Source organism: Schistocerca gregaria, chromosome 7 (genome assembly GCF_023897955.1).
Source record: "Schistocerca gregaria isolate iqSchGreg1 chromosome 7, iqSchGreg1.2, whole genome shotgun sequence".
NCBI classification, from domain to species: domain Eukaryota; kingdom Metazoa; phylum Arthropoda; class Insecta; order Orthoptera; family Acrididae; genus Schistocerca; species Schistocerca gregaria.
Genome location: NC_064926.1, coordinates 109,111,530 through 109,136,944, shown reverse-complemented (window position 1 = coordinate 109,136,944; position 25,415 = coordinate 109,111,530). Strand labels below are relative to the sequence as shown.

General features: G+C 50.5%; 14 non-coding genes across 14 annotated transcripts; all 14 read left to right on the top strand.

Annotated features, from left to right (window-relative positions):
- Window positions 1–956: 956 nt before the first annotated feature.
- Trnal-uaa (transfer RNA leucine (anticodon UAA)) lies at window positions 957–1,040 on the top strand. The gene has a single exon. It is a non-coding gene; the product is annotated as a tRNA-Leu (tRNA).
- A 1,766-nt stretch (window positions 1,041–2,806) lies between these two features.
- Trnal-uaa (transfer RNA leucine (anticodon UAA)) lies at window positions 2,807–2,890 on the top strand. The gene has a single exon. It is a non-coding gene; the product is annotated as a tRNA-Leu (tRNA).
- A 1,766-nt stretch (window positions 2,891–4,656) lies between these two features.
- Window positions 4,657–4,740, top strand: Trnal-uaa (transfer RNA leucine (anticodon UAA)). Its single transcript has one exon. It is a non-coding gene; the product is annotated as a tRNA-Leu (tRNA).
- Window positions 4,741–6,506: 1,766 nt separating this feature from the next.
- Window positions 6,507–6,590, top strand: Trnal-uaa (transfer RNA leucine (anticodon UAA)). Its single transcript has one exon. It is a non-coding gene; the product is annotated as a tRNA-Leu (tRNA).
- Window positions 6,591–8,356: 1,766 nt separating this feature from the next.
- Window positions 8,357–8,440, top strand: Trnal-uaa (transfer RNA leucine (anticodon UAA)). The gene has a single exon. It is a non-coding gene; the product is annotated as a tRNA-Leu (tRNA).
- Window positions 8,441–10,206: 1,766 nt separating this feature from the next.
- Trnal-uaa (transfer RNA leucine (anticodon UAA)) lies at window positions 10,207–10,290 on the top strand. The gene has a single exon. It is a non-coding gene; the product is annotated as a tRNA-Leu (tRNA).
- A 1,766-nt stretch (window positions 10,291–12,056) lies between these two features.
- Trnal-uaa (transfer RNA leucine (anticodon UAA)) lies at window positions 12,057–12,140 on the top strand. The gene has a single exon. It is a non-coding gene; the product is annotated as a tRNA-Leu (tRNA).
- A 1,766-nt stretch (window positions 12,141–13,906) lies between these two features.
- Window positions 13,907–13,990, top strand: Trnal-uaa (transfer RNA leucine (anticodon UAA)). The gene has a single exon. It is a non-coding gene; the product is annotated as a tRNA-Leu (tRNA).
- A 1,758-nt stretch (window positions 13,991–15,748) lies between these two features.
- On the top strand, window positions 15,749–15,832 carry Trnal-uaa (transfer RNA leucine (anticodon UAA)). The gene has a single exon. It is a non-coding gene; the product is annotated as a tRNA-Leu (tRNA).
- Window positions 15,833–17,598: 1,766 nt separating this feature from the next.
- Trnal-uaa (transfer RNA leucine (anticodon UAA)) lies at window positions 17,599–17,682 on the top strand. The gene has a single exon. It is a non-coding gene; the product is annotated as a tRNA-Leu (tRNA).
- Window positions 17,683–19,448: 1,766 nt separating this feature from the next.
- Trnal-uaa (transfer RNA leucine (anticodon UAA)) lies at window positions 19,449–19,532 on the top strand. Its single transcript has one exon. It is a non-coding gene; the product is annotated as a tRNA-Leu (tRNA).
- A 1,758-nt stretch (window positions 19,533–21,290) lies between these two features.
- Window positions 21,291–21,374, top strand: Trnal-uaa (transfer RNA leucine (anticodon UAA)). Its single transcript has one exon. It is a non-coding gene; the product is annotated as a tRNA-Leu (tRNA).
- A 1,754-nt stretch (window positions 21,375–23,128) lies between these two features.
- Window positions 23,129–23,212, top strand: Trnal-uaa (transfer RNA leucine (anticodon UAA)). The gene has a single exon. It is a non-coding gene; the product is annotated as a tRNA-Leu (tRNA).
- Window positions 23,213–24,966: 1,754 nt separating this feature from the next.
- Trnal-uaa (transfer RNA leucine (anticodon UAA)) lies at window positions 24,967–25,050 on the top strand. Its single transcript has one exon. It is a non-coding gene; the product is annotated as a tRNA-Leu (tRNA).
- The last annotated feature ends 365 nt before the right edge of the window (window positions 25,051–25,415 follow it).

Sequence of the window (25,415 nt, the reverse complement as noted above, 5' to 3'; positions counted from 1 at the left end):
GTCCTCTACATATACGGCCATTTGCAAGCGTCAGCTTTCGCGTCAGCCGAGCAAAGTCGAGACAAGTCGACACATGAGGACACACGATGCTGTGAATCGTAATCCGCACTAGCCTTCGCGGAGCGAGACGAGGGGTGGAGGAAAACCATTCGTACCACAACTGTTCGGAAATTCGAAGATCAAGTAGCGTTGAACACACTCTCCTGAGTAAAGGAGACAACTTCCGTGTGGTGTCCGGGTTTCGAACCCGGATCAGCTACTTGGGAAGCAACCACGCTGACCGACACACCACCACTGCCTTCCCCTACAAGCTGTTTGCGCCGTGATGTGTCGCCTTCCCTCCTGGCGCCAGAGGACGAAGGCTATCTCGCTGTAGGCGCTCAACGCCGAGTGGAAGGCGAGCACATCTGAACCCGTTTTCCTGGTGCTGCTAGGGCGATATACTGTGACTAGGCGCAGAACTGACTTCCACTGAAGAAATCTGCCCTTTAATGCACATCAGGGCCAACACGAAATTTCTAATATGAAGTACTCACTGACGATCCAAAGACGTTTCAGTACGTATGCGTCGGTACCGCCGGGGCAGTGCCTAAGTATTGTAAAGTGAAGGTCGACAGTTCGATCCTCACACGAAGTATTTCATTGGCTTCCCACGAGTACGTAATGCACAGCGTGGCTGTTGCTAGGAAACGGCCTTAGATGCCGTTTGCTAATATCTGCTTTCTTTTGCGTCAATGTGGAAATTATCCTATTACTAAATACAGTTGTGCTAGTTACAGTTCAAACTGGATACGACGGAAGAGCGCGGGATGCGTTTCCTACGCCACATCTGACATTGCGCCTTAAATATTGTAAGACTGACATAATTCCGTCCTACCGAAAAAAGAAACAGATTTCGCAGTCAGGTTCTTGAGATAATGCTAGAGACGGAAGTCACTGGGACTGTTGTCTCACACGTCAGATTGGCCGAGCGGTCTAAGGCGCCAGATTTAAGCTCTGGTTCCCGAAAGGGAGCGTGGGTTCGAACCCCACATCTGACAATGCATTTTAATCATTCAGAAACTAACCTACTCCATTCATGTTGTAGAACAAGTAAATTACGCAGAAACACGCCATGGAGGTTTTGCTAGGGAAGACAGTGGCAGCAGTGCTGGCGTCTCACGTCCCATAGGCTGAGCAGTCAAAAAGAAATAGCGGAACATACTTTTCCTGTGTCGAGTTTTAGCTCTTCTCACGGACGTTTCCGTGGTCGTTGTGCTGTGGCTCTGGGCTCGAAGCGACAGGCGAAAATGAGTCAACAGTGACACGTAAGTGTTTCAATGAATGGCAGGGCCTTAATAAAGATAGATGAAACGGCGGTTGGGGTAGTGGAGTCCTGAAGCGGCCGTATTGCGCGGGCAATAAGCTCACCAAATTAGAGTGTTATTATGCTAATAACGAGGGGGCTGTGGGTTCGATCCCACCAAGGGCTATTCCATTTTGTTTCCCTAAAAGGCAAATCCCAAGTGATCTGTACAAGGAATAACGCGTCCGCCCGTCTGGCGACGATCTCGCCAACTTGTATGCCACGCCAAAGACACGGGTCCATGCCCGATCACCGAAATTCGACAGCGTTGGGCGTGGTTAGTACTCAGGTGGGTGACCACCTAGGAAGTCCGCGAGCTATTGGTTTCTTCAGTTTTGCCTTTTTCCTTAGTTTTTGAGTCTGCTGCGCGGAAATCCTGCGGTCCAGCACGCTGACACCTCTCTTGCTTCTCGGTACGCACAGGGGCGAACCTGCGGCCACTGTCAAATGAAAGAGTCCGTTGTGTGTTTGTCGATTTGGCGTCTCCCAGTCGTTTCTAGCGCCAGTCCTCTACATATACGGCCATTTGCAAGCGTCAGCTTTCGCGTCAGCCGAGCAAAGTCGAGACAAGTCGACACATGAGGACACACGATGCTGTGAATCGTAATCCGCACTAGCCTTCGCGGAGCGAGACGAGGGGTGGAGGAAAACCATTCGTACCACAACTGTTCGGAAATTCGAAGATCAAGTAGCGTTGAACACACTCTCCTGAGTAAAGGAGACAACTTCCGTGTGGTGTCCGGGTTTCGAACCCGGATCAGCTACTTGGGAAGCAACCACGCTGACCGACACACCACCACTGCCTTCCCCTACAAGCTGTTTGCGCCGTGATGTGTCGCCTTCCCTCCTGGCGCCAGAGGACGAAGGCTATCTTGCTGTAGGCGCTCAACGCCGAGTGGAAGGCGAGCACATCTGAACCCGTTTTCCTGGTGCTGCTAGGGCGATATACTGTGACTAGGCGCAGAACTGACTTCCACTGAAGAAATCTGCCCTTTAATGCACATCAGGGCCAACACGAAATTTCTAATATGAAGTACTCACTGACGATCCAAAGACGTTTCAGTACGTATGCGTCGGTACCGCCGGGGCAGTGCCTAAGTATTGTAAAGTGAAGGTCGACAGTTCGATCCTCACACGAAGTATTTCATTGGCTTCCCACGAGTACGTAATGCACAGCGTGGCTGTTGCTAGGAAACGGCCTTAGATGCCGTTTGCTAATATCTGCTTTCTTTTGCGTCAATGTGGAAATTATCCTATTACTAAATACAGTTGTGCTAGTTACAGTTCAAACTGGATACGACGGAAGAGCGCAGGATGCGTTTCCTACGCCACATCTGACATTGCGCCTTAAATATTGTAAGACTGACATAATTCCGTCCTACCGAAAAAAGAAACAGATTTCGCAGTCAGGTTCTTGAGATAATGCTAGAGACGGAAGTCACTGGGACTGTTGTCTCACACGTCAGATTGGCCGAGCGGTCTAAGGCGCCAGATTTAAGCTCTGGTTCCCGAAAGGGAGCGTGGGTTCGAACCCCACATCTGACAATGCATTTTAATCATTCAGAAACTAACCTACTCCATTCATGTTGTAGAACAAGTAAATTACGCAGAAACACGCCATGGAGGTTTTGCTAGGGAAGACAGTGGCAGCAGTGCTGGCGTCTCACGTCCCATAGGCTGAGCAGTCAAAAAGAAATAGCGGAACATACTTTTCCTGTGTCGAGTTTTAGCTCTTCTCACGGACGTTTCCGTGGTCGTTGTGCTGTGGCTCTGGGCTCGAAGCGACAGGCGAAAATGAGTCAACAGTGACACGTAAGTGTTTCAATGAATGGCAGGGCCTTAATAAAGATAGATGAAACGGCGGTTGGGGTAGTGGAGTCCTGAAGCGGCCGTATTGCGCGGGCAATTAGCTCACCAAATTAGAGTGTTATTATGCTAATAACGAGGGGGCTGTGGGTTCGATCCCACCAAGGGCTATTCCATTTTGTTTCCCTAAAAGGCAAATCCCAAGTGATCTGCACAAGGAATAACGCGTCCGCCCGTCTGGCGACGATCTCGCCAACTTGTATGCCACGCCAAAGACACGGGTCCATGCCCGATCACCGAAATTCGACAGCGTTGGGCGTGGTTAGTACTCAGGTGGGTGACCACCTAGGAAGTCCGCGAGCTATTGGTTTCTTCAGTTTTGCCTTTTTCCTTAGTTTTTGAGTCTGCTGCGCGGAAATCCTGCGGTCCAGCACGCTGACACCTCTCTTGCTTCTCGGTACGCACAGGGGCGAACCTGCGGCCACTGTCAAATGAAAGAGTCCGTTGTGTGTTTGTCGATTTGGCGTCTCCCAGTCGTTTCTAGCGCCAGTCCTCTACATATACGGCCATTTGCAAGCGTCAGCTTTCGCGTCAGCCGAGCAAAGTCGAGACAAGTCGACACATGAGGACACACGATGCTGTGAATCGTAATCCGCACTAGCCTTCGCTGAGCGAGACGAGGGGTGGAGGAAAACCATTCGTACCACAACTGTTCGGAAATTCGAAGATCAAGTAGCGTTGAACACACTCTCCTGAGTAAAGGAGACAACTTCCGTGTGGTGTCCGGGTTTCGAACCCGGATCAGCTACTTGGGAAGCAACCACGCTGACCGACACACCACCACTGCCTTCCCCTACAAGCTGTTTGCGCCGTGATGTGTCGCCTTCCCTCCTGGCGCCAGAGCACGAAGGCAATCTCGCTGTAGGCGCTCAACGCCGAGTGGAAGGCGAGCACATCTGAACCCGTTTTCCTGGTGCTGCTAGGGCGATATACTGTGACTAGGCGCAGAACTGACTTCCACTGAAGAAATCTGCCCTTTAATGCACATCAGGGCCAACACGAAATTTCTAATATGAAGTACTCACTGACGATCCAAAGACGTTTCAGTACGTATGCGTCGGTACCGCCGGGGCAGTGCCTAAGTATTGTAAAGTGAAGGTCGACAGTTCGATCCTCACACGAAGTATTTCATTGGCTTCCCACGAGTACGTAATGCACAGCGTGGCTGTTGCTAGGAAACGGCCTTAGATGCCGTTTGCTAATATCTGCTTTCTTTTGCGTCAATGTGGAAATTATCCTATTACTAAATACAGTTGTGCTAGTTACAGTTCAAACTGGATACGACGGAAGAGCGCAGGATGCGTTTCCTACGCCACATCTGACATTGCGCCTTAAATATTGTAAGACTGACATAATTCCGTCCTACCGAAAAAAGAAACAGATTTCGCAGTCAGGTTCTTGAGATAATGCTAGAGACGGAAGTCACTGGGACTGTTGTCTCACACGTCAGATTGGCCGAGCGGTCTAAGGCGCCAGATTTAAGCTCTGGTTCCCGAAAGGGAGCGTGGGTTCGAACCCCACATCTGACAATGCATTTTAATCATTCAGAAACTAACCTACTCCATTCATGTTGTAGAACAAGTAAATTACGCAGAAACACGCCATGGAGGTTTTGCTAGGGAAGACAGTGGCAGCAGTGCTGGCGTCTCACGTCCCATAGGCTGAGCAGTCAAAAAGAAATAGCGGAACATACTTTTCCTGTGTCGAGTTTTAGCTCTTCTCACGGACGTTTCCGTGGTCGTTGTGCTGTGGCTCTGGGCTCGAAGCGACAGGCGAAAATGAGTCAACAGTGACACGTAAGTGTTTCAATGAATGGCAGGGCCTTAATAAAGATAGATGAAACGGCGGTTGGGGTAGTGGAGTCCTGAAGCGGCCGTATTGCGCGGGCAATTAGCTCACCAAATTAGAGTGTTATTATGCTAATAACGAGGGGGCTGTGGGTTCGATCCCACCAAGGGCTATTCCATTTTGTTTCCCTAAAAGGCAAATCCCAAGTGATCTGCACAAGGAATAACGCGTCCGCCCGTCTGGCGACGATCTCGCCAACTTGTATGCCACGCCAAAGACACGGGTCCATGCCCGATCACCGAAATTCGACAGCGTTGGGCGTGGTTAGTACTCAGGTGGGTGACCACCTAGGAAGTCCGCGAGCTATTGGTTTCTTCAGTTTTGCCTTTTTCCTTAGTTTTTGAGTCTGCTGCGCGGAAATCCTGCGGTCCAGCACGCTGACACCTCTCTTGCTTCTCGGTACGCACAGGGGCGAACCTGCGGCCACTGTCAAATGAAAGAGTCCGTTGTGTGTTTGTCGATTTGGCGTCTCCCAGTCGTTTCTAGCGCCAGTCCTCTACATATACGGCCATTTGCAAGCGTCAGCTTTCGCGTCAGCCGAGCAAAGTCGAGACAAGTCGACACATGAGGACACACGATGCTGTGAATCGTAATCCGCACTAGCCTTCGCTGAGCGAGACGAGGGGTGGAGGAAAACCATTCGTACCACAACTGTTCGGAAATTCGAAGATCAAGTAGCGTTGAACACACTCTCCTGAGTAAAGGAGACAACTTCCGTGTGGTGTCCGGGTTTCGAACCCGGATCAGCTACTTGGGAAGCAACCACGCTGACCGACACACCACCACTGCCTTCCCCTACAAGCTGTTTGCGCCGTGATGTGTCGCCTTCCCTCCTGGCGCCAGAGCACGAAGGCAATCTCGCTGTAGGCGCTCAACGCCGAGTGGAAGGCGAGCACATCTGAACCCGTTTTCCTGGTGCTGCTAGGGCGATATACTGTGACTAGGCGCAGAACTGACTTCCACTGAAGAAATCTGCCCTTTAATGCACATCAGGGCCAACACGAAATTTCTAATATGAAGTACTCACTGACGATCCAAAGACGTTTCAGTACGTATGCGTCGGTACCGCCGGGGCAGTGCCTAAGTATTGTAAAGTGAAGGTCGACAGTTCGATCCTCACACGAAGTATTTCATTGGCTTCCCACGAGTACGTAATGCACAGCGTGGCTGTTGCTAGGAAACGGCCTTAGATGCCGTTTGCTAATATCTGCTTTCTTTTGCGTCAATGTGGAAATTATCCTATTACTAAATACAGTTGTGCTAGTTACAGTTCAAACTGGATACGACGGAAGAGCGCGGGATGCGTTTCCTACGCCACATCTGACATTGCGCCTTAAATATTGTAAGACTGACATAATTCCGCCCTACCGAAAAAAGAAACAGATTTCGCAGTCAGGTTCTTGAGATAATGCTAGAGACGGAAGTCACTGGGGCTGTTGTCTCACACGTCAGATTGGCCGAGCGGTCTAAGGCGCCAGATTTAAGCTCTGGTTCCCGAAAGGGAGCGTGGGTTCGAACCCCACATCTGACAATGCATTTTAATCATTCAGAAACTAACCTACTCCATTCATGTTGTAGAACAAGTAAATTACGCAGAAACACGCCATGGAGGTTTTGCTAGGGAAGACAGTGGCAGCAGTGCTGGCTTCTCACGTCCCATAGGCTGAGCAGTCAAAAAGAAATAGCGGAACATACTTTTCCTGTGTCGAGTTTTAGCTCTTCTCACGGACGTTTCCGTGGTTGTTGTGTTGTGGCTCTGGGGTCGAAGCGACAGGCGAAAATGAGTCAACAGTGACACGTACGTGTTTCAATGAATGGCAGGGCTTTAATAAAGATAGATGAAACGGCGGTTGGGGTAGTGGAGTCCTGAAGCGGCCGTATTGCGCGGGCAATAAGCTCACCAAATTAGAGTGTTATTATGCTAATAACGAGGGGGCTGTGGGTTCGATCCCACCAAGGGCTATTCCATTTTGTTTCCCTAAAAGGCAAATCCCAAGTGATCTGTACAAGGACTAAGGCGTCCGCCCGTCTGGCGACGTTCTCGCCAACTTGTATGCCACGCCAAAGACACGGGTCCATGCCCGATCACCGAAATTCGACAGCGTTGGGCGTGGTTAGTACTCAGGTGGGTGACCAGCTAGGAAGTCCGCGAGCTATTGGTTTCTTCAGTTTTGCCTTTTTCCTTAGTTTTTGAGTCTGCTGCGCGGAAATCCTGCGGTCCAGCACGCTGACACCTCTCTTGCTTCTCGGTACGCACAGGGGCGAACCTGCGGCCACTGTCAAATGAAAGAGTCCGTTGTGTGTTTGTCGATTTGGCGTCTCCCAGTCGTTTCTAGCGCCAGTCCTCTACATATACGGCCATTTGCAAGCGTCAGCTTTCGCGTCAGCCGAGCAAAGTCGAGACAAGTCGACACATGAGGACACACGATGCTGTGAATCGTAATCCGCACTAGCCTTCGCGGAGCGAGACGAGGGGTGGAGGAAAACCATTCGTACCACAACTGTTCGGAAATTCGAAGATCAAGTAGCGTTGAACACACTCTCCTGAGTAAAGGAGACAACTTCCGTGTGGTGTCCGGGTTTCGAACCCGGATCAGCTACTTGGGAAGCAACCACGCTGACCGACACACCACCACTGCCTTCCCCTACAAGCTGTTTGCGCCGTGATGTGTCGCCTTCCCTCCTGGCGCCAGAGGACGAAGGCTATCTCGCTGTAGGCGCTCAACGCCGAGTGGAAGGCGAGCACATCTGAACCCGTTTTCCTGGTGCTGCTAGGGCGATATACTGTGACTAGGCGCAGAACTGACTTCCACTGAAGAAATCTGCCCTTTAATGCACATCAGGGCCAACACGAAATTTCTAATATGAAGTACTCACTGACGATCCAAAGACGTTTCAGTACGTATGCGTCGGTACCGCCGGGGCAGTGCCTAAGTATTGTAAAGTGAAGGTCGACAGTTCGATCCTCACACGAAGTATTTCATTGGCTTCCCACGAGTACGTAATGCACAGCGTGGCTGTTGCTAGGAAACGGCCTTAGATGCCGTTTGCTAATATCTGCTTTCTTTTGCGTCAATGTGGAAATTATCCTATTACTAAATACAGTTGTGCTAGTTACAGTTCAAACTGGATACGACGGAAGAGCGCGGGATGCGTTTCCTACGCCACATCTGACATTGCGCCTTAAATATTGTAAGACTGACATAATTCCGTCCTACCGAAAAAAGAAACAGATTTCGCAGTCAGGTTCTTGAGATAATGCTAGAGACGGAAGTCACTGGGACTGTTGTCTCACACGTCAGATTGGCCGAGCGGTCTAAGGCGCCAGATTTAAGCTCTGGTTCCCGAAAGGGAGCGTGGGTTCGAACCCCACATCTGACAATGCATTTTAATCATTCAGAAACTAACCTACTCCATTCATGTTGTAGAACAAGTAAATTACGCAGAAACACGCCATGGAGGTTTTGCTAGGGAAGACAGTGGCAGCAGTGCTGGCGTCTCACGTCCCATAGGCTGAGCAGTCAAAAAGAAATAGCGGAACATACTTTTCCTGTGTCGAGTTTTAGCTCTTCTCACGGACGTTTCCGTGGTCGTTGTGCTGTGGCTCTGGGCTCGAAGCGACAGGCGAAAATGAGTCAACAGTGACACGTAAGTGTTTCAATGAATGGCAGGGCCTTAATAAAGATAGATGAAACGGCGGTTGGGGTAGTAGAGTCCTGAAGCGGCCGTATTGCGCGGGCAATAAGCTCACCAAATTAGAGTGTTATTATGCTAATAACGAGGGGGCTGTGGGTTCGATCCCACCAAGGGCTATTCCATTTTGTTTCCCTAAAAGGCAAATCCCAAGTGATCTGTACAAGGAATAACGCGTCCGCCCGTCTGGCGACGATCTCGCCAACTTGTATGCCACGCCAAAGACACGGGTCCATGCCCGATCACCGAAATTCGACAGCGTTGGGCGTGGTTAGTACTCAGGTGGGTGACCACCTAGGAAGTCCGCGAGCTATTGGTTTCTTCAGTTTTGCCTTTTTCCTTAGTTTTTGAGTCTGCTGCGCGGAAATCCTGCGGTCCAGCACGCTGACACCTCTCTTGCTTCTCGGTACGCACAGGGGCGAACCTGCGGCCACTGTCAAATGAAAGAGTCCGTTGTGTGTTTGTCGATTTGGCGTCTCCCAGTCGTTTCTAGCGCCAGTCCTCTACATATACGGCCATTTGCAAGCGTCAGCTTTCGCGTCAGCCGAGCAAAGTCGAGACAAGTCGACACATGAGGACACACGATGCTGTGAATCGTAATCCGCACTAGCCTTCGCGGAGCGAGACGAGGGGTGGAGGAAAACCATTCGTACCACAACTGTTCGGAAATTCGAAGATCAAGTAGCGTTGAACACACTCTCCTGAGTAAAGGAGACAACTTCCGTGTGGTGTCCGGGTTTCGAACCCGGATCAGCTACTTGGGAAGCAACCACGCTGACCGACACACCACCACTGCCTTCCCCTACAAGCTGTTTGCGCCGTGATGTGTCGCCTTCCCTCCTGGCGCCAGAGGACGAAGGCTATCTTGCTGTAGGCGCTCAACGCCGAGTGGAAGGCGAGCACATCTGAACCCGTTTTCCTGGTGCAGCTAGGGCGATATACTGTGACTAGGCGCAGAACTGACTTCCACTGAAGAAATCTGCCCTTTAATGCACATCAGGGCCAACACGAAATTTCTAATATGAAGTACTCACTGACGATCCAAAGACGTTTCAGTACGTATGCGTCGGTACCGCCGGGGCAGTGCCTAAGTATTGTAAAGTGAAGGTCGACAGTTCGATCCTCACACGAAGTATTTCATTGGCTTCCCACGAGTACGTAATGCACAGCGTGGCTGTTGCTAGGAAACGGCCTTAGATGCCGTTTGCTAATATCTGCTTTCTTTTGCGTCAATGTGGAAATTATCCTATTACTAAATACAGTTGTGCTAGTTACAGTTCAAACTGGATACGACGGAAGAGCGCGGGATGCGTTTCCTACGCCACATCTGACATTGCGCCTTAAATATTGTAAGACTGACATAATTCCGTCCTACCGAAAAAAGAAACAGATTTCGCAGTCAGGTTCTTGAGATAATGCTAGAGACGGAAGTCACTGGGGCTGTTGTCTCACACGTCAGATTGGCCGAGCGGTCTAAGGCGCCAGATTTAAGCTCTGCTTCCCGAAAGGGAGCGTGGGTTCGAACCCCACATCTGACAATGCATTTTAATCATTCAGAAACTAACCTACTCCATTCATGTTGTAGAACAAGTAAATTACGCAGAAACACGCCATGGAGGTTTTGCTAGGGAAGACAGTGACAGCAATGCTGGCGTCTCACGTCCCATAGGCTGAGCAGTCGAAAAGAAATAGCGGAACATACTTTTCCTGTGTCGAGTTTTACCTCTTCTCACGGACGTTTCCGTGGTCGTTGTGTTGTGGCTCTGGGCTCGAAGCGACAGGCGAAAATGAGTCAACAGTGACACGTAAGTGTTTCAATGAATGGCAGGGCCTTAATAAAGATAGATGAAACGGCGGTTGGGGTAGTGGAGTCCTGAAGCGGCCGTATTGCGCGGGCAATAAGCTCACCAAGTTAGAGTGTTATTATGCTAATAACGAGGGGGCTGTGGGTTCGATCCCACCAAGGGCTATTCCATTTTGTTTCCCTAAAAGGCAAATCCCAAGTGATCTGTACAAGGACTAAGGCGTCCGCCCGTCTGGCGACGTTCTCGCCAACTTGTATGCCACGCCAAAGACACGGGTCCATGCCCGATCACCGAAATTCGACAGCGTTGGGCGTGGTTAGTACTCAGGTGGGTGACCACCTAGGAAGTCCGCGAGCTATTGGTTTCTTCAGTTTTGCCTTTTTCCTTAGTTTTTGAGTCTGCTGCGCGGAAATCCTGCGGTCCAGCACGCTGACACCTCTCTTGCTTCTCGGTACGCACAGGGGCGAACCTGCGGCCACTGTCAAATGAAAGAGTCCGTTGTGTGTTTGTCGATTTGGCGTCTCCCAGTCGTTTCTAGCGCCAGTCCTCTACATATACGGCCATTTGCAAGCGTCAGCTTTCGCGTCAGCCGAGCAAAGTCGAGACAAGTCGACACATGAGGACACACGATGCTGTGAATCGTAATCCGCACTAGCCTTCGCGGAGCGAGACGAGGGGTGGAGGAAAACCATTCGTACCACAACTGTTCGGAAATTCGAAGATCAAGTAGCGTTGAACACACTCTCCTGAGTAAAGGAGACAACTTCCGTGTGGTGTCCGGGTTTCGAACCCGGATCAGCTACTTGGGAAGCAACCACGCTGACCGACACACCACCACTGCCTTCCGCTACAAGCTGTTTGCGCCGTGATGTGTTGCCTTCCCTCCTGGCGCCAGAGGACGAAGGCTATCTCGCTGTAGGCGCTCAACGCCGAGTGGAAGGCGAGCACATCTGAACCCGTTTTCCTGGTACTGCTAGGGCGATATACTGTGACTAGGCGCAGAACTGACTTCCACTGAAGAAATCTGCCCTTTAATGCACATCAGGGCCAACACGAAATTTCTAATATGCAGTACTCACTGACGATCCAAAGACGTTTCAGTACGTATGCGTCGGTACCGCCGGGGCAGTGCCTAAGTATTGTAAAGTGAAGGTCGACAGTTCCATCCTCACACGAAGTATTTCATTGGCTTCCCACGAGTACGTAATGCACAGCGTGGCTGTTGCTAGGAAACGGCCTTAGATGCCGTTTGCTAATATCTGCTTTCTTTTGCGTCAATGTGGAAATTATCCTATTACTAAATACAGTTGTGCTAGTTACAGTTCAAACTGGATACGGCGGAAGAGCGCGGGATGCGTTTCCTACGCCACATCTGACATTGCGCCTTAAATATTGTAAGACTGACATAATTCCGTCCTACCGAAAAAAGAAACAGATTTCGCAGTCAGGTTCTTGAGATAATGCTAGAGACGGAAGTCACTGGGGCTGTTGTCTCACACGTCAGATTGGCCGAGCGGTCTAAGGCGCCAGATTTAAGCTCTGGTTCCCGAAAGGGAGCGTGGGTTCGAACCCCACATCTGACAATGCATTTTAATCATTCTGAAACTAACCTACTCCATTCATGTTGTAGAACAAGTAAATTACGCAGAAACACGCCATGGAGGTTTTGCTAGGGAAGACAGTGACAGCAGTGCTGGCGTCTCACGTCCCATAGGCTGAGCAGTCGAAAAGAAATAGCGGAACATACTTTTCCTGTGTCGAGTTTTACCTCTTCTCACGGACGTTTCCGTGGTCGTTGTGTTGTGGCTCTGGGCTCGAAGCGACAGGCGAAAATGAGTCAACAGTGACACGTAAGTGTTTCAATGAATGGCAGGGCCTTAATAAAGATAGATGAAACGGCGGTTGGGGTAGTGGAGTCCTGAAGCGGCCGTATTGCGCGGGCAATAAGCTCACCAAGTTAGAGTGTTATTATGCTAATAACGAGGGGGCTGTGGGTTCGATCCCACCAAGGGCTATTCCATTTTGTTTCCCTAAAAGGCAAATCCCAAGTGATCTGTACAAGGACTAAGGCGTCCGCCCGTCTGGCGACGTTCTCGCCAACTTGTATGCCACGCCAAAGACACGGGTCCATGCCCGATCACCGAAATTCGACAGCGTTGGGCGTGGTTAGTACTCAGGTGGGTGACCACCTAGGAAGTCCGCGAGCTATTGGTTTCTTCAGTTTTGCCTTTTTCCTTAGTTTTTGAGTCTGCTGCGCGGAAATCCTGCGGTCCAGCACGCTGACACCTCTCTTGCTTCTCGGTACGCACAGGCGCGAACCTGCGGCCACTGTCAAATGAAAGAGTCCGTTGTGTGTTTGTCGATTTGGCGTCTCCCAGTCGTTTCTAGCGCCAGTCCTCTACATATACGGCCATTTGCAAGCGTCAGCTTTCGCGTCAGCCGAGCAAAGTCGAGACAAGTCGACACATGAGGACACACGATGCTGTGAATCGTAATCCGCACTAGCCTTCGCGGAGCGAGACGAGGGGTGGAGGAAAACCATTCGTACCACAACTGTTCGGAAATTCGAAGATCAAGTAGCGTTGAACACACTCTCCTGAGTAAAGGAGACAACTTCCGTGTGGTGTCCGGGTTTCGAACCCGGATCAGCTACTTGGGAAGCAACCACGCTGACCGACACACCACCACTGCCTTCCGCTACAAGCTGTTTGCGCCGTGATGTGTCGCCTTCCCTCCTGGCGCCAGAGGACGAAGGCTATCTCGCTGTAGGCGCTCAACGCCGAGTGGAAGGCGAGCACATCTGAACCCGTTTTCCTGGTGCTGCTAGGGCGATATACTGTGACTAGGCGCAGAACTGACTTCCACTGAATAAATCTGCCCTTTAATGCACATCAGGGCCAACACGAAATTTCTAATATGCAGTACTCACTGACGATCCAAAGACGTTTCAGTACGTATGCGTCGGTACCGCCGGGGCAGTGCCTAAGTATTGTAAAGTGAAGGTCGACAGTTCCATCCTCACACGAAGTATTTCATTGGCTTCCCACGAGTACGTAATGCACAGCGTGGCTGTTGCTAGGAAACGGCCTTAGATGCCGTTTGCTAATATCTGCTTTCTTTTGCGTCAATGTGGAAATTATCCTATTACTAAATACAGTTGTGCTAGTTACAGTTCAAACTGGATACGACGGAAGAGCGCGGGATGCGTTTCCTACGCCACATCTGACATTGCGCCTTAAATATTGTAAGACTGACATAATTCCGTCCTACCGAAAAAAGAAACAGATTTCGCAGTCAGGTTCTTGAGATAATGCTAGAGACGGAAGTCACTGGGGCTGTTGTCTCACACGTCAGATTGGCCGAGCGGTCTAAGGCGCCAGATTTAAGCTCTGCTTCCCGAAAGGGAGCGTGGGTTCGAACCCCACATCTGACAATGCATTTTAATCATTCAGAAACTAACCTACTCCATTCATGTTGTAGAACAAGTAAATTACGCAGAAACACGCCATGGAGGTTTTGCTAGGGAAGACAGTGACAGCAGTGCTGGCGTCTCACGTCCCATAGGCTGAGCAGTCGAAAAGGAACATACTTTTCCTGTGTCGAGTTTTACCTCTTCTCACGGACGTTTCCGTGGTCGTTGTGTTGTGGCTCTGGGCTCGAAGCGACAGGCGAAAATGAGTCAACAGTGACACGTAAGTGTTTCAATGAATGGCAGGGCCTTAATAAAGATAGATGAAACGGCGGTTGGGGTAGTGGAGTCCTGAAGCGGCCGTATTGCGCGGGCAATAAGCTCACCAAGTTAGAGTGTTATTATGCTAATAACGAGGGGGCTGTGGGTTCGATCCCACCAAGGGCTATTCCATTTTGTTTCCCTAAAAGGCAAATCCCAAGTGATCTGTACAAGGACTAAGGCGTCCGCCCGTCTGGCGACGTTCTCGCCAACTTGTATGCCACGCCAAAGACACGGGTCCATGCCCGATCACCGAAATTCGACAGCGTTGGGCGTGGTTAGTACTCAGGTGGGTGACCACCTAGGAAGTCCGCGAGCTATTGGTTTCTTCAGTTTTGCCTTTTTCCTTAGTTTTTGAGTCTGCTGCGCGGAAATCCTGCGGTCCAGCACGCTGACACCTCTCTTGCTTCTCGGTACGCACAGGGGCGAACCTGCGGCCACTGTCAAATGAAAGAGTCCGTTGTGTGTTTGTCGATTTGGCGTCTCCCAGTCGTTTCTAGCGCCAGTCCTCTACATATACGGCCATTTGCAAGCGTCAGCTTCCGCGTCAGCCGAGCAAAGTCGACACAAGTCGACACATGAGGACACACGATGCTGTGAATCGTAATCCGCACTAGCCTTCGCGGAGCGAGACGAGGGGTGGAGGAAAACCATTCGTACCACAACTGTTCGGAAATTCGAAGATCAAGTAGCGTTGAACACACTCTCCTGAGTAAAGGAGACAACTTCCGTGTGGTGTCCGGGTTTCGAACCCGGATCAGCTACTTGGGAAGCAACCACGCTGACCGACACACCACCACTGCCTTCCGCTACAAGCTGTTTGCGCCGTGATGTGTCGCCTTCCCTCCTGGCGCCAGAGGACGAAGGCTATCTCGCTGTAGGCGCTCAACGCCGAGTGGAAGGCGAGCACATCTGAACCCGTTTTCCTGGTGCTGCTAGGGCGATATACTGTGACTAGGCGCAGAACTGACTTCCACTGAAGAAATCTGCCCTTTAATGCACATCAGGGCCAACACGAAATTTCTAATATGCAGTACTCACTGACGATCCAAAGACGTTTCAGTACGTATGCGTCGGTACCGCCGGGGCAGTGCCTAAGTATTGTAAAGTGAAGGTCGACAGTTCCATCCTCACACGAAGTATTTCATTGGCTTCCCACGAGTACGTAATGCACAGCGTGGCTGTTGCTAGGAAACGGCCTTAGATGCCGTTTGCTAATATCTGCTTTCTTTTGCGTCAATGTGGAAATTATCCTATTACTAAATACAGTTGTGCTAGTTACAGTTCAAACTGGATACGACGGAAGAGCGCGGGATGCGTTTCCTACGCCACATCTGACATTGCGCCTTAAATATTGTAAGACTGACATAATTCCGTCCTACCGAAAAAAGAAACAGATTTCGCAGTCAGGTTCTTGAGATAATGCTAGAGACGGAAGTCACTGGGGCTGTTGTCTCACACGTGAGATTGGCCGAGCGGTCTAGGGCGCCAGATTTAAGCTCTGGTTCCCGAAAGGGAGCGTGGGTTCGAACCCCACATCTGACAATGCATTTTAATCATTCAGAAACTAACCTACTCCATTCATGTTGTAGAACAAGTAAATTACGCAGAAACACGCCATGGAGGTTTTGCTAGGGAAGACAGTGACAGCAGTGCTGGCGTCTCACGTCCCATAGGCTGAGCAGTCGAAAAGAAATAACGGAACATACTTTTCCTGTGTCGAGTTTTACCTCTTCTCACGGACGTTTCCGTGGTCGTTGTGTTGTGGCTCTGGGCTCGAAGCGACAGGCGAAAATGAGTCAACAGTGACACGTAAGTGTTTCAATGAATGGCAGGGCCTTAATAAAGATAGATGAAACGGCGGTTGGGGTAGTGGAGTCCTGAAGCGGCCGTATTGCGCGGGCAATAAGCTCACCAAGTTAGAGTGTTATTATGCTAATAACGAGGGGGCTGTGGGTTCGATCCCACCAAGGGCTATTCCATTTTGTTTCCCTAAAAGGCAAATCCCAAGTGATCTGTACAAGGACTAAGGCGTCCGCCCGTCTGGCGACGTTCTCGCCAACTTGTATGCCACGCCAAAGACACGGGTCCATGCCCGATCACCGAAATTCGACAGCGTTGGGCGTGGTTAGTACTCAGGTGGGTGACCACCTAGGAAGTCCGCGAGCTATTGGTTTCTTCAGTTTTGCCTTTTTCCTTAGTTTTTGAGTCTGCTGCGCGGAAATCCTGCGGTCCAGCACGCTGACACCTCTCTTGCTTCTCGGTACGCACAGGGGCGAACCTGCGGCCACTGTCAAATGAAAGAGTCCGTTGTGTGTTTGTCGATTTGGCGTCTCCCAGTCGTTTCTAGCGCCAGTCCTCTACATATACGGCCATTTGCAAGCGTCAGCTTCCGCGTCAGCCGAGCAAAGTCGACACAAGTCGACACATGAGGACACACGATGCTGTGAATCGTAATCCGCACTAGCCTTCGCGGAGCGAGACGAGGGGTGGAGGAAAACCATTCGTACCACAACTGTTCGGAAATTCGAAGATCAAGTAGCGTTGAACACACTCTCCTGAGTAAAGGAGACAACTTCCGTGTGGTGTCCGGGTTTCGAACCCGGATCAGCTACTTGGGAAGCAACCACGCTGACCGACACACCACCACTGCCTTCCGCTACAAGCTGTTTGCGCCGTGATGTGTCGCCTTCCCTCCTGGCGCCAGAGGACGAAGGCTATCTCGCTGTAGGCGCTCAACGCCGAGTGGAAGGCGAGCACATCTGAACCCGTTTTCCTGGTGCTGCTAGGGCGATATACTGTGACTAGGCGCAGAACTGACTTCCACTGAAGAAATCTGCCCTTTAATGCACATCAGGGCCAACACGAAATTTCTAATATGCAGTACTCACTGACGATCCAAAGACGTTTCAGTACGTATGCGTCGGTACCGCCGGGGCAGTGCCTAAGTATTGTAAAGTGAAGGTCGACAGTTCCATCCTCACACGAAGTATTTCATTGGCTTCCCACGAGTACGTAATGCACAGCGTGGCTGTTGCTAGGAAACGGCCTTAGATGCCGTTTGCTAATATCTGCTTTCTTTTGCGTCAATGTGGAAATTATCCTATTACTAAATACAGTTGTGCTAGTTACAGTTCAAACTGGATACGACGGAAGAGCGCGGGATGCGTTTCCTACGCCACATCTGACATTGCGCCTTAAATATTGTAAGACTGACATAATTCCGTCCTACCGAAAAAAGAAACAGATTTCGCAGTCAGGTTCTTGAGATAATGCTAGAGACGGAAGTCACTGGGGCTGTTGTCTCACACGTCAGATTGGCCGAGCGGTCTAAGGCGCCAGATTTAAGCTCTGCTTCCCGAAAGGGAGCGTGGGTTCGAACCCCACATCTGACAATGCATTTTAATCATTCAGAAACTAACCTACTCCATTCATGTTGTAGAACAAGTAAATTACGCAGAAACACGCCATGGAGGTTTTGCTAGGGAAGACAGTGACAGCAGTGCTGGCGTCTCACGTCCCATAGGCTGAGCAGTCGAAAAGAAATAGCGGAACATACTTTTCCTGTGTCGAGTTTTACCTCTTCTCACGGACGTTTCCGTGGTCGTTGTGTTGTGGCTCTGGGCTCGAAGCGACAGGCGAAAATGAGTCAACAGTGACACGTAAGTGTTTCAATGAATGGCAGGGCCTTAATAAAGATAGATGAAACGGCGGTTGGGGTAGTGGAGTCCTGAAGCGGCCGTATTGCGCGGGCAATAAGCTCACCAAGTTAGAGTGTTATTATGCTAATAACGAGGGGGCTGTGGGTTCGATCCCACCAAGGGCTATTCCATTTTGTTTCCCTAAAAGGCAAATCCCAAGTGATCTGTACAAGGACTAAGGCGTCCGCCCGTCTGGCGACGTTCTCGCCAACTTGTATGCCACGCCAAAGACACGGGTCCATGCCCGATCACCGAAATTCGACAGCGTTGGGCGTGGTTAGTACTCAGGTGGGTGACCACCTAGGAAGTCCGCGAGCTATTGGTTTCTTCAGTTTTGCCTTTTTCCTTAGTTTTTGAGTCTGCTGCGCGGAAATCCTGCGGTCCAGCACGCTGACACCTCTCTTGCTTCTCGGTACGCACAGGGGCGAACCTGCGGCCACTGTCAAATGAAAGAGTCCGTTGTGTGTTTGTCGATTTGGCGTCTCCCAGTCGTTTCTAGCGCCAGTCCTCTACATATACGGCCATTTGCAAGCGTCAGCTTCCGCGTCAGCCGAGCAAAGTCGACACAAGTCGACACATGAGGACACACGATGCTGTGAATCGTAATCCGCACTAGCCTTCGCGGAGCGAGACGAGGGGTGGAGGAAAACCATTCGTACCACAACTGTTCGGAAATTCGAAGATCAAGTAGCGTTGAACACACTCTCCTGAGTAAAGGAGACAACTTCCGTGTGGTGTCCGGGTTTCGAACCCGGATCAGCTACTTGGGAAGCAACCACGCTGACCGACACACCACCACTGCCTTCCGCTACAAGCTGTTTGCGCCGTGATGTGTCGCCTTCCCTCCTGGCGCCAGAGGACGAAGGCTATCTCGCTGTAGGCGCTCAACGCCGAGTGGAAGGCGAGCACATCTGAACCCGTTTTCCTGGTGCTGCTAGGGCGATATACTGTGACTAGGCGCAGAACTGACTTCCACTGAAGAAATCTGCCCTTTAATGCACATCAGGGCCAACACGAAATTTCTAATATGCAGTACTCACTGACGATCCAAAGACGTTTCAGTACGTATGCGTCGGTACCGCCGGGGCAGTGCCTAAGTATTGTAAAGTGAAGGTCGACAGTTCCATCCTCACACGAAGTATTTCATTGGCTTCCCACGAGTACGTAATGCACAGCGTGGCTGTTGCTAGGAAACGGCCTTAGATGCCGTTTGCTAATATCTGCTTTCTTTTGCGTCAATGTGGAAATTATCCTATTACTAAATACAGTTGTGCTAGTTACAGTTCAAACTGGATACGACGGAAGAGCGCGGGATGCGTTTCCTACGCCACATCTGACATTGCGCCTTAAATATTGTAAGACTGACATAATTCCGTCCTACCGAAAAAAGAAACAGATTTCGCAGTCAGGTTCTTGAGATAATGCTAGAGACGGAAGTCACTGGGGCTGTTGTCTCACACGTCAGATTGGCCGAGCGGTCTAAGGCGCCAGATTTAAGCTCTGCTTCCCGAAAGGGAGCGTGGGTTCGAACCCCACATCTGACAATGCATTTTAATCATTCAGAAACTAACCTACTCCATTCATGTTGTAGAACAAGTAAATTACGCAGAAACACGCCATGGAGGTTTTGCTAGGGAAGACAGTGACAGCAGTGCTGGCGTCTCACGTCCCATAGGCTGAGCAGTCGAAAAGGAACATACTTTTCCTGTGTCGAGTTTTACCTCTTCTCACGGACGTTTCCGTGGTCGTTGTGTTGTGGCTCTGGGCTCGAAGCGACAGGCGAAAATGAGTCAACAGTGACACGTAAGTGTTTCAATGAATGGCAGGGCCTTAATAAAGATAGATGAAACGGCGGTTGGGGTAGTGGAGTCCTGAAGCGGCCGTATTGCGCGGGCAATAAGCTCACCAAGTTAGAGTGTTATTATGCTAATAACGAGGGGGCTGTGGGTTCGATCCCACCAAGGGCTATTCCATTTTGTTTCCCTAAAAGGCAAATCCCAAGTGATCTGTACAAGGACTAAGGCGTCCGCCCGTCTGGCGACGTTCTCGCCAACTTGTATGCCACGCCAAAGACACGGGTCCATGCCCGATCACCGAAATTCGACAGCGTTGGGCGTGGTTAGTACTCAGGTGGGTGACCACCTAGGAAGTCCGCGAGCTATTGGTTTCTTCAGTTTTGCCTTTTTCCTTAGTTTTTGAGTCTGCTGCGCGGAAATCCTGCGGTCCAGCACGCTGACACCTCTCTTGCTTCTCGGTACGCACAGGGGCGAACCTGCGGCCACTGTCAAATGAAAGAGTCCGTTGTGTGTTTGTCGATTTGGCGTCTCCCAGTCGTTTCTAGCGCCAGTCCTCTACATATACGGCCATTTGCAAGCGTCAGCTTTCGCGTCAGCCGAGCAAAGTCGAGACAAGTCGACACATGAGGACACACGATGCTGTGAATCGTAATCCGCACTAGCCTTCGCGGAGCGAGACGAGGGGTGGAGGAAAACCATTCGTACCACAACTGTTCGGAAATTCGAAGATCAAGTAGCGTTGAACACACTCTCCTGAGTAAAGGAGACAACTTCCGTGTGGTGTCCGGGTTTCGAACCCGGATCAGCTACTTGGGAAGCAACCACGCTGACCGACACACCACCACTGCCTTCCGCTACAAGCTGTTTGCGCCGTGATGTGTCGCCTTCCCTCCTGGCGCCAGAGGACGAAGGCTATCTCGCTGTAGGCGCTCAACGCCGAGTGGAAGGCGAGCACATCTGAACCCGTTTTCCTGGTGCTGCTAGGGCGATATACTGTGACTAGGCGCAGAACTGACTTCCACTGAAGAAATCTGCCCTTTAATGCACATCAGGGCCAACACGAAATTTCTAATATGCAGTACTCACTGACGATCCAAAGACGTTTCAGTACGTATGCGTCGGTACCGCCGGGGCAGTGCCTAAGTATTGTAAAGTGAAGGTCGACAGTTCCATCCTCACACGAAGTATTTCATTGGCTTCCCACGAGTACGTAATGCACAGCGTGGCTGTTGCTAGGAAACGGCCTTAGATGCCGTTTGCTAATATCTGCTTTCTTTTGCGTCAATGTGGAAATTATCCTATTACTAAATACAGTTGTGCTAGTTACAGTTCAAACTGGATACGACGGAAGAGCGCGGGATGCGTTTCCTACGCCACATCTGACATTGCGCCTTAAATATTGTAAGACTGACATAATTCCGTCCTACCGAAAAAAGAAACAGATTTCGCAGTCAGGTTCTTGAGATAATGCTAGAGACGGAAGTCACTGGGGCTGTTGTCTCACACGTCAGATTGGCCGAGCGGTCTAAGGCGCCAGATTTAAGCTCTGCTTCCCGAAAGGGAGCGTGGGTTCGAACCCCACATCTGACAATGCATTTTAATCATTCAGAAACTAACCTACTCCATTCATGTTGTAGAACAAGTAAATTACGCAGAAACACGCCATGGAGGTTTTGCTAGGGAAGACAGTGACAGCAGTGCTGGCGTCTCACGTCCCATAGGCTGAGCAGTCGAAAAGAAATAGCGGAACATACTTTTCCTGTGTCGAGTTTTACCTCTTCTCACGGACGTTTCCGTGGTCGTTGTGTTGTGGCTCTGGGCTCGAAGCGACAGGCGAAAATGAGTCAACAGTGACACGTAAGTGTTTCAATGAATGGCAGGGCCTTAATAAAGATAGATGAAACGGCGGTTGGGGTAGTGGAGTCCTGAAGCGGCCGTATTGCGCGGGCAATAAGCTCACCAAGTTAGAGTGTTATTATGCTAATAACGAGGGGGCTGTGGGTTCGATCCCACCAAGGGCTATTCCATTTAGTTTCCCTAAAAGGCAAATCCCAAGTGATCTGTACAAGGACTAAGGCGTCCGCCCGTCTGGCGACGTTCTCGCCAACTTGTATGCCACGCCAAAGACACGGGTCCATGCCCGATCACCGAAATTCGACAGCGTTGGGCGTGGTTAGTACTCAGGTGGGTGACCACCTAGGAAGTCCGCGAGCTATTGGTTTCTTCAGTTTTGCCTTTTTCCTTAGTTTTTGAGTCTGCTGCGCGGAAATCCTGCGGTCCAGCACGCTGACACCTCTCTTGCTTCTCGGTACGCACAGGGGCGAACCTGCGGCCACTGTCAAATGAAAGAGTCCGTTGTGTGTTTGTCGATTTGGCGTCTCCCAGTCGTTTCTAGCGCCAGTCCTCTACATATACGGCCATTTGCAAGCGTCAGCCGAGCAAAGTCGAGACAAGTCGACACATGAGGACACACGATGCTGTGAATCGTAATCCGCACTAGCCTTCGCGGAGCGAGACGAGGGGTGGAGGAAAACCATTCGTACCACAACTGTTCGGAAATTCGAAGATCAAGTAGCGTTGAACACACTCTCCTGAGTAAAGGAGACAACTTCCGTGTGGTGTCCGGGTTTCGAACCCGGATCAGCTACTTGGGAAGCAACCACGCTGACCGACACACCACCACTGCCTTCCGCTACAAGCTGTTTGCGCCGTGATGTGTCGCCTTCCCTCCTGGCGCCAGAGGACGAAGGCTATCTCGCTGTAGGCGCTCAACGCCGAGTGGAAGGCGAGCACATCTGAACCCGTTTTCCTGGTGCTGCTAGGGCGATATACTGTGACTAGGCGCAGAACTGACTTCCACTGAAGAAATCTGCCCTTTAATGCACATCAGGGCCAACACGAAATTTCTAATATGCAGTACTCACTGACGATCCAAAGACGTTTCAGTACGTATGCGTCGGTACCGCCGGGGCAGTGCCTAAGTATTGTAAAGTGAAGGTCGACAGTTCCATCCTCACACGAAGTATTTCATTGGCTTCCCACGAGTACGTAATGCACAGCGTGGCTGTTGCTAGGAAACGGCCTTAGATGCCGTTTGCTAATATCTGCTTTCTTTTGCGTCAATGTGGAAATTATCCTATTACTAAATACAGTTGTGCTAGTTACAGTTCAAACTGGATACGACGGAAGAGCGCGGGATGCGTTTCCTACGCCACATCTGACATTGCGCCTTAAATATTGTAAGACTGACATAATTCCGTCCTACCGAAAAAAGAAACAGATTTCGCAGTCAGGTTCTTGAGATAATGCTAGAGACGGAAGTCACTGGGGCTGTTGTCTCACACGTCAGATTGGCCGAGCGGTCTAAGGCGCCAGATTTAAGCTCTGCTTCCCGAAAGGGAGCGTGGGTTCGAACCCCACATCTGACAATGCATTTTAATCATTCAGAAACTAACCTACTCCATTCATGTTGTAGAACAAGTAAATTACGCAGAAACACGCCATGGAGGTTTTGCTAGGGAAGACAGTGACAGCAGTGCTGGCGTCTCACGTCCCATAGGCTGAGCAGTCGAAAAGAAATAGCGGAACATACTTTTCCTGTGTCGAGTTTTACCTCTTCTCACGGACGTTTCCGTGGTCGTTGTGTTGTGGCTCTGGGCTCGAAGCGACAGGCGAAAATGAGTCAACAGTGACACGTAAGTGTTTCAATGAATGGCAGGGCCTTAATAAAGATAGATGAAACGGCGGTTGGGGTAGTGGAGTCCTGAAGCGGCCGTATTGCGCGGGCAATAAGCTCACCAAGTTAGAGTGTTATTATGCTAATAACGAGGGGGCTGTGGGTTCGATCCCACCAAGGGCTATTCCATTTAGTTTCCCTAAAAGGCAAATCCCAAGTGATCTGTACAAGGACTAAGGCGTCCGCCCGTCTGGCGACGTTCTCGCCAACTTGTATGCCACGCCAAAGACACGGGTCCATGCCCGATCACCGAAATTCGACAGCGTTGGGCGTGGTTAGTACTCAGGTGGGTGACCACCTAGGAAGTCCGCGAGCTATTGGTTTCTTCAGTTTTGCCTTTTTCCTTAGTTTTTGAGTCTGCTGCGCGGAAATCCTGCGGTCCAGCACGCTGACACCTCTCTTGCTTCTCGGTACGCACAGGGGCGAACCTGCGGCCACTGTCAAATGAAAGAGTCCGTTGTGTGTTTGTCGATTTGGCGTCTCCCAGTCGTTTCTAGCGCCAGTCCTCTACATATACGGCCATTTGCAAGCGTCAGCCGAGCAAAGTCGAGACAAGTCGACACATGAGGACACACGATGCTGTGAATCGTAATCCGCACTAGCCTTCGCGGAGCGAGACGAGGGGTGGAGGAAAACCATTCGTACCACAACTGTTCGGAAATTCGAAGATCAAGTAGCGTTGAACACACTCTCCTGAGTAAAGGAGACAACTTCCGTGTGGTGTCCGGGTTTCGAACCCGGATCAGCTACTTGGGAAGCAACCACGCTGACCGACACACCACCACTGCCTTCCGCTACAAGCTGTTTGCGCCGTGATGTGTCGCCTTCCCTCCTGGCGCCAGAGGACGAAGGCTATCTCGCTGTAGGCGCTCAACGCCGAGTGGAAGGCGAGCACATCTGAACCCGTTTTCCTGGTGCTGCTAGGGCGATATACTGTGACTAGGCGCAGAACTGACTTCCACTGAAGAAATCTGCCCTTTAATGCACATCAGGGCCAACACGAAATTTCTAATATGCAGTACTCACTGACGATCCAAAGACGTTTCAGTACGTATGCGTCGGTACCGCCGGGGCAGTGCCTAAGTATTGTAAAGTGAAGGTCGACAGTTCCATCCTCACACGAAGTATTTCATTGGCTTCCCACGAGTACGTAATGCACAGCGTGGCTGTTGCTAGGAAACGGCCTTAGATGCCGTTTGCTAATATCTGCTTTCTTTTGCGTCAATGTGGAAATTATCCTATTACTAAATACAGTTGTGCTAGTTACAGTTCAAACTGGATACGACGGAAGAGCGCGGGATGCGTTTCCTACGCCACATCTGACATTGCGCCTTAAATATTGTAAGACTGACATAATTCCGTCCTACCGAAAAAAGAAACAGATTTCGCAGTCAGGTTCTTGAGATAATGCTAGAGACGGAAGTCACTGGGGCTGTTGTCTCACACGTCAGATTGGCCGAGCGGTCTAAGGCGCCAGATTTAAGCTCTGCTTCCCGAAAGGGAGCGTGGGTTCGAACCCCACATCTGACAATGCATTTTAATCATTCAGAAACTAACCTACTCCATTCATGTTGTAGAACAAGTAAATTACGCAGAAACACGCCATGGAGGTTTTGCTAGGGAAGACAGTGACAGCAGTGCTGGCGTCTCACGTCCCATAGGCTGAGCAGTCGAAAAGAAATAGCGGAACATACTTTTCCTGTGTCGAGTTTTACCTCTTCTCACGGACGTTTCCGTGGTCGTTGTGTTGTGGCTCTGGGCTCGAAGCGACAGGCGAAAATGAGTCAACAGTGACACGTAAGTGTTTCAATGAATGGCAGGGCCTTAATAAAGATAGATGAAACGGCGGTTGGGGTAGTGGAGTCCTGAAGCGGCCGTATTGCGCGGGCAATAAG